The 12,960-nt window shown below is 49.8% G+C and overlaps 1 protein-coding gene across 3 annotated transcripts in view; it reads right to left on the reverse strand.

Moving 5' to 3' along the window:
* Positions 1-12,960, reverse strand: part of MED27 (mediator complex subunit 27) — a 229,865-nt gene that overhangs the window by 56,193 nt on the left and 160,712 nt on the right. The gene's annotated exons all lie outside the window — the stretch shown is intronic.

Consider the following 12,960-nt stretch of genomic DNA (forward strand, 5'->3'; position numbering starts at 1 on the left):
CCTATATACAAGAATATAACTACTATAATACTGCTCCTATATACAAGAATATAACTACTATAATACTGCTCCTATATACAAGAATATAACTACTATAATACTGCCTCCTATATACAAGAATATAACTACTATAATACTGCCTCCTATATACAAGAATATAACTACTATAATACTGCTCCTATATACAAGAATATAACTACTATAATACTGCTCCTATATACAAGAATATATCTACTATAATACTGCTCCTATATACAAGAATATAACTACTATAATACTGCTCCTATATACAAGAATATAACTACTATAATACTGCTCCTATATACAAGAATATAACTACTATAATACTGCCCCCTGTATACAATAATATGGGAGGTAATAGTTTCTCTCTTTGCCATCTGCAGGCATTTGGGCATTGATGGTGTAGAGTAGGTGGTGGTCCCCGCACTGACGCCCCCTGCTGGGGAGGCCGCTCTCGCCCCTGCTGTTTGTTAGTAAATAACAGGATCGGTTGCTATGAAGCCATTAACTGGTTAGACAAACACGGCTGGTAATGAGTTTCTATAGCCGGGTGGTTCGGGGGGCATCCTGGCATTTACCTTTCATTAATCTAACTTAATTGCAATAGTGCATGTATTGAGAACAAAGTCAACACGGGCTGCGGGCGCGGGGCACAGGCTGGCGAGGGCGATTTTGCTGGGTAAACAGCTCTGACAGCAATTATTCCTTCATTCATCCATAAGGTTACCTAAAGGTTACACAGTAACTCCGCTCCCACCTAATGAGGCGAGATACGGGCTGGACGCTCCGCGCAGATGGTCGAGGGGGCAACAAACACAAGGTTACAGTGCGGCGGGCTGGGCCTGGCTGCAAATGTGTCCTCCATGGCAGCCGACAGGCGTCATGACGATGCCTTTGTAAAGGAGGTGGTGGTGGCTACAGCAGAGCCTGGCAGCGTCACGTGTGCACCCCTTGCTGCTCAGGGTATAAAAGCATGCCCCCCATACACATCAGAGCATTGGTCTCCATTTGTGTGCCCCCCCAGACAGACAGTGCGGACATCACGGTAATTGGGTTTTGGTTCAGACCGATAGATAGGGCTCATCTGGTCTTATGCAAAAGAAGCTTAAAGGAGTACTCCGCCCCTAGACATCTTATCCCCTATCCAAAAAATTGGGGATAAGATGTCTGATCACAAGGGTCCTGCCGCTGGGAACCCCCGCGATCTCGGCTGCAGAACCACAGACATCCAGTATCACTCCGTGCCGGATGACTGGCGATGCAGGGCGGAGGTATGTGATGTCACGGTCACGCCCCACTCCTGACATCACACCCACGCCCCCTCAATGCAAGTCTATGGGAGGGGGCCGTGACGGCCGTCACGCCCCCTCCCATAGACTTGCATTGATGGGGTGTGGCCTCCGTCGTATTAAAAAATAACAAAAAAAGAAAAAACAAACAGCAACTATCACCCTGAAGACAATAAATTACTAATATAATGCTATTACTAACTGTACTGGGTTCAGCATGCATTTCCTTGAGATATTGCTGACAGGAAGTTGTGTAGTCCTCTCATTATGATTGTGGTGTTGTCTCAGCAGCTCCCTCTCTAGTGACAGCACGTTTTTTAGTCCTCTCAGATGTCAGTGTGGTGTTGTTTCAACAGATCACGGCTCCTCCCTCTCTCCTGACGGGCAGTTGTGTAGTCCTCTCAGTGTCAATGTGGTGTTGTCTCAGCAGCTACTGGCCCCTCCCTCTCTCCTGACAGGAAGTTGTGCAGTCCTTTTAATTTCAGTGTAATGTGGTCTGAGCAACTTCCTGGGTCTTCCCTCCCTTACGTCTTATTCTGCTACCTCAAAAGAAGTGGTTGGATCTTACCTTTGAGCTCTAGCTCCGCCCCCTGAGTGATGTCAGCACCTCTGACCATACCCCTCTAGCCTGTCATATACACATATATATCTTTATTGGGACAGTTAGGGAAGAATGAGGTGTGGTTACAACAGCTGCCCTGTAGCTGAACAATGCCCCAGGCATAGGAGCAGACAGAAAATGCATACAGCAGGTGCTGCAACTTTACTGATTGTGTGATAGTCTACTGTGAATTAGATGTTCTGAAACAGCAACTGACCGGAGTGCTGTGGGAGTTTTGTCATGGAGAGCTGAGGGAAAGCAATGCATTCTGGGAATTGGAGTACTGAGCAACTACTCAACCAGGAAGTACACGAGTAAGACCCCCCCAAAACAAACAGATTTTGGTGTTTTCAGAACTGGGGCAGACAGGTAAGTAATGCTATATGTTTAGAAAGTTGAAGGACTATTCCTTATGCCAGTGTTTCCCAACCAGGGTGCCTCCAGCTGTTGCAAAACTACAACTCCCAGCATCCCAGACAGGCTAGACCAGTGCTTTCCAAACTGTCCACCACCCAGCTGCTGAAAAACTACAACTCCCAGCATGCCCGGACAGCCGTTGGCTGTCCGGGCATGCTGGGAGTTGTAGTTTATCAACAGCTGGAGTCACCCTGGTTGGGAAACATTGTATTTCTAAATTTTTCAGCCATTTGTAATGCACAGTTCTTGTCGTACATCACTCGTCTCCCGCTTATCCCCGTCGCATCCTAACGCCTCCATATCTAAATGGCGCAGCGCATTCCGCCGTTGGTATCGGCAGCTGTGACATTTTCCTGAATTTCCCAGTCCCTTTAATCAGAGCGGTTGTAGTAACCTTGCGCGGAGCAGGTAATGACTGTTAACAGGAGCGAAGCGCCGCGGCGAGCTGTGATCTCACGCCGAGTCCTAGCAGGGCTCCCGCAATGTGCAGTGATTTAATTACGTCTGCCAGAAAAAAAACAGAAAAAAAAAAACCTCGGCGTGCCGCTCATTAGTTTACATTAGCCGGTGTTGGCACGCTCCTAATGACACCCGGGTGTGAGGAAGGCGAGCCCGTCACGCCATCCGCACACTGCGCCATTCACAGATACTTTTATGACATTTAAGAGCGACCTCTTTGGCATTCAAACAGTGCAGCTGTGTACGACCAATCCAAAAAAAAGGGAAATCCCACCACAGCTGCTGCAGAACCTCTTGGCGGGAGGAACACCAATTGATACAGACCTGGACAGGAGACCTTGAAGGACGTGTAAGGTCCGGTGTGTGGTGGCACTTGGTGGATGCTCCCCTTGATGTCCCATAATCTAGCGAGGTCTGACCAGAAGGTGGCGCTGTCCCTATACAGAAGTATATACTGGACTATGAGGAGTCATCACGGATCTGTCTAGCAGGATGTGGGACTAGATGGCGGCTCTGACCCCTCTACCGCTATATATTCTACTATCTGCCGGCCCGGATGATGGACAACACACAACAGATTGCTCCTAGTTCAGAACGGTCCGTCCTTGACCTGACACCGGCTCTTATTAGTAGTGACAGCTCCATCATCAATCGCCATTGACTAGGACCACAATCATCTAGATGATCAGTAGTCGTCCATCACATTACCATAATATAGTCACCGGATATTAGGACCAGACATCCGCAAATTATTCATACCCCAGGGAGAGAATACAAAAGGGTCATCACCCACTATCGGGGTCCTGGCAGGTGCCTCATTATATAATACAGAACACCAAGAAATATCATGTGAACATTTAGGCACTGGGCGCTATTGGCCTCTGGTGATCGCTCCAAGGAAGGGTATGTACCATTGGCCTCTAGTGATCGTCCCAAGGAAGGGTATGTATGTACCATTGGCCTCTAGTAATCACTCCCGGGCAGGGTATGTGCCATTGGCCTCTAGTGAAGGAAGGGTATGTACCATTGGCCTCTAGTGAAGGAAGGGTATGTACCATTGGCCTCTAGTGAAGGAAGGGTATGTACCATTGGCCTCTAGTAATCACTCCCGGGCAGGGTATGTGCCATTGGCCTCTAGTGATTGTCCCAAGGCAGGGTATGTACCACTGACTTCTAGGGTTTGCCCCGGGCAGGGTCTCCAGTGATCGCTGCCCCAGGCAACGTTTGTACCATTGGCCTCTAGTGATTGCCCATAGGCAGGGTAGGTGCCATTAGCCTCTAGTGATCATCCCAAATGAGGTTTTGAACCATTGGCCTATACCAGTGCTTCCCAAAAGCGGTCCTCCAGCACCCTTCTAGAGATTACCCCCAAGCATGGTATGTGCCATTGGCTTCTAGCAATCAACCACGAGCATGGCACGTGCTATTGGCTTCTAGAGATCACCCCCATGCATGGTATGTGCCATTGGCTTCTAGTGATCACCCGCAAGCATGGCATGTGCCATTGGCTTCTAGTGATCACCCGCAAGCATGGCATATGCCATTGGCTTCTAGCGATCACCCTCGAGCATGGTATGTGCCATTTGCTTCTAGAGATCACCCCTGAGCCTTGTATGTGCCATTGGCTTCTAGAGATCACCCCAGAGCATGGTATGTGCCATTGGCTTCTAGAGATCACCCCGATCATGGTATGTGTGATTGGTTTCTAGAGATCACCCCGAGCATGGTATGTGTGATTGGCTTCTAGAGATCACCCCAGAGCATGGTATGTGCCATTTGCTTCTAGAGATCACCCCGATCATGGTATGTATGATTGGCTTCTAGAGATCACCCCGATCATGGTATGTGTGATTGGCTTCTAGAGATCACCCCGACCATGGTATGCGTGATTGGCTTCTAGAGATCACCCCGAGCATGGTATGCGTGATTGGCTTCTAGAGATCACCCCAGAGCATGGTATGCGTGATTGGCTTCTAGAGATCCCCCCAGAGCATGGTATGTAACATTGGCTTCTAGAGATCACTACCGTGCATGGTATGTGCCATTGGCTTCTAGAGATCACCCCAGAGCATGGTATGCGTGATTGGCTTCTAGAGTTCACCCCAGAGCATGGTATGTAACATTGGCTTCTAGAGATCACTACCGTGCATGGTATGTGCCATTGGCCTCTAGTGATTTCCCCAGGCTTCGTATGCATAACTAGTCAAGAGAAGATGCCCCCAGTATGTACTAATGGCTACTAGGTAATATTTAAGGGCCATATATGTACCGCTGGGCACTTACACTAAGCAAACCTCAGTTGCCCACCTTCCTATGGTGATGACTTCATGATAGACCCAATGTATCTCTATGAAAGATTTATCCCAATAAGACAATACACAACAAAACAAAACCGCTACAATGTATCAGGAGCGAAGCGTCACTGAGGTTGTAGAATTGTCCGAGTTCTGTGACAATAATCCCAAGAGCGGATCCGAAATGAGGCGCAGCGAGTCCTCAGGGGTTCACGAGACGTCGCGGGCCGGGTCACTTGTGCCATAAGTCACATCATCCACATTACAGGAGAAGTCTGAGCAATATGTTACGTGTTTACCAATGCATAAAAGCAATGTAATGAGGAAGGAGCATGCATTATTTAGCACAGTGCGTGTACGCTCATCCGCTCACTACTATACCTTGCAGCAGGGCGACTGAGCAGAATCACGTAACCCTTACTGTGCCATATCCCTGAGCAAGATGACCGCAAACCGGATAGAGACGACCAATAACAGAAACCAAAGGAGACTACAATCCAGGAACCGGGCTCTGGATACAGGCCTTAAAAGGGGTACTCCGCCCCTAGACATCTTATCCCCTATCCAAAGATTAGGAGATAAGATGTCTGATCGTGGGGGGTCCCACCGCTGGGACCCCGTGATCTCCCTGCTGCACGGTGTGTTCTTTTAGAGCGTCGGGTGCAGCGCCGGAGGCTTGTGACTTCAAGGCCACGCCCCCTCAATGCAAGTCTATGGGGGGGGGGGGGGCGCGAAGGCCATCACGCCCCCTCCCATAGACTTGCATTGAGGGGGCGTGGCCGTGACATGAGTGGGGTGTGACCGTGACATCACGAGCCTCCACCCCGCATCGCCAGTCATCTGGCACAGAGAGAAGTTCCCTCCAAGCACAGGATGTCCAGGGTGCCGCAGCCAAGATTGCAGGGCAAGCGGCAGGACCCCCGTGATCAGACATCTTATCCTAGGGGCGGAGTACCCCTTTCAAGAACCATTCCAGGATTGTTTTATTTATTCATTTATTTTTGCTTCTATAGTGAAGCAAAGGCGACTTTTAAATACTGTAGAGGTTCTTGTGTATACCTTGTGCTTACCTGTTTTAGCTGATGTGGCAACCATTTTGGTTTCTTTTTCAGAACACAAATGATTTCCTAATGCTGCCTAGATTTCCCATGATTTATCTGGCTTTGCAGAGAGAGGGGGTGGAGTCTCATCACTGCAGCTCACCTATTGAGACAGACCTGGTCACCTGATTAGACTCCAGCAACCAGAATCCTAAACAGACTTTTCTCATTCCTGTTTTTTTTTTTTTTTTTTAGACAAATATTGTCATGAGGTGAAAGTGACAACTGGGGTGTTTTATAAAGATCTGAAGACCTCGGGCAGTATTCATACGTTGCATTTCTGACACATTTTCATCGCTATTTTTGCTGCTGTTTTTCAAATCACACAAAGAACACATTTGTAATGCGATTTGTGGAAAACAGAAAAAAAATCCTGTAAAAATGCAACGTGTGAACAAAGCCTCAGGGGTGATGTATAACTACTATGCTGATCCCATAAAGATAGCAGCAGCAGTATACAGATGGAGCTGGAGGGGAGTAATATAACTACTATATAGTAGCATACAGTATATATATATATATATATATATATATATATATATATATATATATACACACACACATACATATACGTACTGTATACTGATCCTATAGATAGCAGCAGTATACAGATAGAGCTGGAAGGGAGGTATATAACTACTATAAATCCTGATCTCATGGAGATAGCAGCAGTATACAGATAGAGCAGGATTGGGGGGGGGGGGGCATATATGGCAATTATATATCCCGATCCATAGAGATAGCAGCAGTTTACAGGTAGAGCTGGAAGGGAAATGTATAACTACTATATATCCTGATCCCAGAGATAGCAGCAGCAGTATACAGATAGAGCTGGGAGGGGAGGAGTCTGGAGCTAAAATAAGGGATCTAATAGGTGATGATGTCATCCTAGAGTCACAGGAAAGCAGCTGACCCAGGAATGACCACTTCCTCTGACACAGTAAGCACTGTAGTTTTCAGTGGGTCAGACTGGTGATCACATGACCCAGTTACAGTGCAGAAATGATGATGCAGCTATGCTGGGATCAAGCAGATGGTGCTATATGACTAGTGATGGTGAGTGTGCATGGAATAGGGGGAAAAAAATCAATGTCTGGAAAAAGGGTTGAGGGTTCAGGTTGGGAGCAGGGAGAAGGGGTCGTCCTGAGTGTAAGAAGAATGGATGGGCTTGGGGACCGAAGGAGGGGTTCAAATTGGGGCGAGGTAAATCTGTAGCCATAATTATTTTCTTATTCTCTCCATTTGCCGAGCAGATTATTGCTCTCTGTTATCAGCCACTTACAGTTGTGGAGAGTCTATAGGACAGGTGAATGTAACATCGTGCTCCATATTATAAGTCACTTAAAGGGGTACTCCGCCCCCAGACACCTTAACCCCTTATCCAAAGGGATAAGATGTCTGATCGCTGGGGACCCCCGCAATCTCTGCTGTGGCACCCCATTCGGACATCCGGTGCTTGGAGGGAACTTCGCTCCGTGGTGGATGACTGGTGATGCGGGGTGGAGGCTCGTGACATCACGGCCATGCCCCCTCAATGCAAGTCTATGGGAGGGGGCGTGACTCCCATCACGCACCCTCACATAGACTTGCATCGAGGGGGCGTGGCCGTGACGTCACGAGCGGGCGTGGCTGTGACGTCACGAGCCTCCGGCGCTCCGATACTTTGGATAGGGGATAAGATGTCTAGGGGTGGAGTACCCATTTAAGGGGACTATGAAGACACTGGCTGTAGTTCTCTGTACTCTGTAGTGTTCTTCCATAAGATCGATCATGTGCTCCCTGCCCCGGGTCCAATACCTCGTCTCCCGTATATCTAGCGCGATCCTTTTCCATTCATGTCCTATATCTCTACATGGATGTGACTTCCGCAGACGACTCTTTCCTGACCGTTTCCCTATTATCGGAAGGTTCTCAGCGCAGTCATATTAAGCCGTGAGAAGGGATAATAATAGGAGAAAGATGTAAACTTATAAAAGTGGGCAGTGTCGCTAGGCGTGAGATGTAAGAAATGGCGTGCGGGGCGGCAGTGCCGACACCTCAGCAGAGATCCATCATGTTTAGGTGTGGGGTGGCAGCGCGGAGATGGAGCAATATCTCATCTCACACCATCTTCGGGAATGGCCTGTCTGTGTTCATAGATAATTTAGGAGCCCGGGTTCGCCTCTAATTTATGGCTCCTCCGCTTAATCCTTTTCTTCCATGGTGGACATGATGAGTGTGACACATCCCTCCCGAGCCGGGGGGAGGCCATCGAGGGAAACTCTTGACTTAGTATCCTCCGTGTAAATCAGGTCATATACGGCCAATGGAAAGGCCCAGTCTAATGTGTGGGTGGGAATCTGCTCAGAAATGGGGGTCCTGCTGGAAGTACACAGATTCCCCACCAATGGACAAAGGGAAGGACACAGGTTTTCTGGAACAATCCAGCAGGCGGCTCCATTCTGTCGTCTTGTGTTTTGTCTCACAGAGGAGTCATATTGGTTGGGGACATTCTTCCAGTTGGCCCCTTTATCCAGGAGAAGGTAAATCATAAGACTTCAGTATACGGTGACACTCAGGACACTTGGGGGTCTCCACTCTTGTGGTATTGTGTTTGGGGAGGCCCTTTCTGGTTTCGGACCACTAAATATCTTTGGGATGAATAAGGAGACAAAGTATTGAGGCCTCCTGACTGCAACCCTAACTCATGGGTAGGGAAGGATCGGGAGATACCCCATGTGTAAGGAGGGATCGGGAGAGAGCCCATGTGTAGGGAGGGATCGGGAGATACCCCATGTGTAGGGAGGGATTGGGAGATAGCCCATGTGTAAGGAGGGATCGGGAGATACCCCATGTGTAGGGAGGGATCGGGAGATAGCCCATGTGTAGGGAGGGATCAGGAGAGAGCCCATGTGTAGGGAGGGATCAGGAGAGAGCCCAAGTGTAGGGAGGGATTAGGAGAGAGCCCATGTGTAGGGAGGGATCGGGAGAGAGCCCATGTGTAGGGAGGGATCAGGAGAGAGCCCATGTGTAGGGAGGGATCAGGAGAGAGCCCATGTGTAGGGAGGGATTAGGAGAGAGCCCATGTGTAAGGAAGGATAGGGAGAGATCCCATGTGTAAGGAAGGATCGGGAGAGATCCCATGTGTAAGGAAGTGTCACGATGCCGGCTGGCAGGTAGTGGATCCTCTGTGCCAGAGAGGGATGGCGAGGACCGCGCTAGTGGACCGGTTCTAAGCCACTACAGGTTTTCACCAGAGCCCGCCGCAAAGCGGGATGGTCTTGCTGCGGCGGTAGTGACCAGGTCGTATCCACTAGCAACGGCTCACCTCTCTGACTGCTGAAGATAGGCGAGGTACAAGGGAGTAGGCAGAAGCAAAGTCGGACGTAGCAGAAGGTCGGGGGCAGGCGGCAAGGTTCGTAGTCAGGGGAGATAGCAGAGGTACTGGTACACAGGCTTTAAACACACAAAAACGCTTTCACTAGGCACAAGGGCAACAAGATCCGGCAAGGGAGTGCAAGGGAGGAGACTAGATATAGCCAGGGAACAGGTGGGAGCCAATTAAGCTAATTGGGCCAGGCACCAATCATTGGTGCACTGGCCCTTTAAGTCTCAGGGAGCTGGCGCGCGCGCGCCCTAGAGAGCGGAGCCGCGCGCGCCAGCACACGACAGCAGGGGACGGGAACGGGTAAGTGACCTGGGATGCGACTCGCGAGCGGGCGCGTCCCGCTGTGCGAATCGCATCCCCAACGGCCATGACAGAGCAGCGCTCCCGGTCAGCGGGACTGACCGGGAAGCTGCAGGGAGAAAGACGCCGTGAGCGCTCCGGGGAGGAGCGGGGACCCGGAGCGCTAGGCGTAACAGGAAGGATCGGGAGATACCCCATGTGTAGGGAGGGATCGGGAGATACCCCATGTGTAGGGAGGGATCAGGAGAGAGCCCATGTGTAGGGAGGTATCGGGAGATACCCCATGTGTAGGGAGGGATCAGGAGATACCCCATGTGTAGGGAGGGATCGGGAGAGACCCCATGTAAGGAGGCATCAGGAGAGACCCCATGTGTAAGGAGGGATCAGGAGAGACCCCATGTGTAAGGAGGGATCAGGAGAGACCCCATGTGTAAGGAGGGATCAGGAGAGACCCCATGTGTAGGGAGGGATCAGGAGAGAGACCATGTGTAAGGACAGATCAGGAGAGATCCCATGTGTAAGGAAGGATAGGGAGAGATCCCATGTGTAAGGAAGGATCAGGAGAGACCCCATGTGTAGGGAGGTATCAGGACAAAGCCCATGTGTAGAGAGGGATCGGGAGAAAGCCTATGTGTGGGGAAGGATCGGAAGAGATCCTATGTGTATGGAAGGATCAGGAGAGATCCCATGTGTATGGAAGGATCAGGAGAGATCCCATGTGTATGGAAGGATCAGGAGAGATCCCATGTGTAGGGAGGGATTGGGAGGGAATTGGATAAAAATAAGGTTTCGGGTTGGGATGAGTAATAAGTGAGAGGGGAGAAAAAGGTTTAGATTGGGGGAGGAAAGAAGGCTAGGACCGGAAGGAGAAAGAAGGGACAAGGTGAGGAATAAGGATTTGAATGAGGGGGGAATAAGGATTGGTTTTAGGGGGCACACATGTAATAGCTGTAAGGAGATATTAGGGTGCGAGGTGTCACTGTTCCCACCAACCATTATAATTCCAGATTCCGGCACTAGAGCCGCCGTTCACTCTACACTTCTTCCCTCTTTCATCCTGTATTTGTTGACACTAGAAATAAGAGATAATTAACTACTAAAATATGTATCTAATGCCAGAAAATCTAAAAAATACATTAAATGACAAAATTATAAGCACCCCCTCCCCCCAGGCTGCCCGCTCACCCGCGGATGGCCCCATGTTCCCGCACCGCTTAAACACAGCACTTTGCAGCCTCAGGACGCGCTTTGATGTGCATTTAGACCCAATCAGATGGCGTTAACTACCCCCCCCAATAAATTACATCATGGACAAAACTTCCACTTTGTTACACTTTATTATTATTATTATTATTTTCTCTCCTGACACATTGCAGGCATAACTATCCGTTTTTTTAGAGATATTCTTCTTCTCATGAAGTATGGACGTTCCTGGTTATTAGCATGCGGAGATTAATCAAGCGGCCCCGCGAATTACCAGCGTCAGGACGGGCGAAACCTTGTCACACAGTAATGGATGGTGCGAGAGGGATGACCGAGAGTGCCGGACAAAGGAGAACCAGTATGAGGGAAACAGAACCAGGATGAGGAGAACAGAACCAGGATAAGGAGAACGGAACCAGGATGAGGGGAACAGAACCAGGATGAGGGGAACCGAAACAGGGAGGGGAACCGAACCAGGATGAGGGGAACCGAACCAGGATGAGGGGAACCGAACCAGGATGAGGGGAACCGAACCAGGATGAGGGGAACCGAACCAGGATGAAGGGAACAGAACCAGGATGAGGAGAACCGAACCAGGATGAAGAAAACAGAACCAGGATGAAGAAAACAGAACCAGGATGAAGAAAACAGAACCAGGATGAAGAAAACAGAACCAGGATGAAGAAAACAGAACCAGGATGAAGAAAACAGAACCAGGATGAAGAAAACAGAACCAGGATGAAGAAAACAGAAACAGAACCAGGATGAAGAAAACAGAAACAGAACCAGGATGAAGAAAACAGAACCAGGATGAGGAAAACAGAACCAGGATGAAGAAAACAGAACCAGGATGAGGAGAGCCAGGATGAGCAGAACCAACCGGGAAAAGGAGAACGGAACCAGGACGAGGAGAACGGAACCAGGACGAGGAGAACGGAACCAGGACGAGGAGAACGGAACCAGGACGAGGAGAACGGAACCAGGACAAGGAGAACGGAACCAGGACGAGGAGAACGGAACCAGGACGAGGAGAACGGAACTAGGACGAGGAGAACGGAACTAGGACAAAGTGGGGAACCGAACCAGGACGAAGTGGGGAACGGAACCAGGACGAAGTGGGGAACCGAACCAGGACGAAGTGGGGAACGGAACCAGGACGAAGTGGGGAACGGAACCAGGACGAAGTGGGGAACCGAACCAGGACGAAGTGGGGAACCGAACCAGGACGAAGTGGGGAACCGAACCAGGACGAAGTGGGGAACCGAACCAGGACGAAGTGGGGAACCGAACCAGGACGAGGGGAACCGAACCAGGACGAGGGGAACCGAACCAGGACGAGGGGAACCGAACCAGGACGAGGGGAACAGAACCAGGACGAGGTGAACAGAACCAGGACGAGGGGAACAGAACCAGGACGAGGGGAACAGAACCAGGATGAGGAGAACAGAACCAGGACGAGGGGAACAGAACCAGGACGAGGGGAACAGAACCAGGATGAGGGGAACAGAACCAGGATGAGGGGAACAGAACCAGGATGAGGAGAACAGAACCAGGATGAGGGGAACAGAACCAGGATGAGGAGAACAGAACCAGGATGAGGGGAACAGAACCAGGATGAGGGGAACAGAACCAGGATGAGGAGAACCGAACCAGGATGAGGAGAACCATGGGGAATAGCTTTCCATCTGTCTGGTGCTGAATTGGGCTACATTACATTTTCTTTAGTCACACTCCAACCTTCATTTACTGCAGTGCACTGTGGGACTTCTGCGGGTGGTCATGTGACAGATTATCTCCGACTGTCTAACTCAGTGTTCCCACAACCTGTGGCTCTCCTACAGTTGCAAAACCACAACTCCCATCATGCCTTGAGAGACTCCCTATACTCAATGGACCTGGCCAAAGGCAA

This window comes from Hyla sarda, chromosome 9, assembly GCF_029499605.1.
Source record: "Hyla sarda isolate aHylSar1 chromosome 9, aHylSar1.hap1, whole genome shotgun sequence".
NCBI classification, from domain to species: domain Eukaryota; kingdom Metazoa; phylum Chordata; class Amphibia; order Anura; family Hylidae; genus Hyla; species Hyla sarda.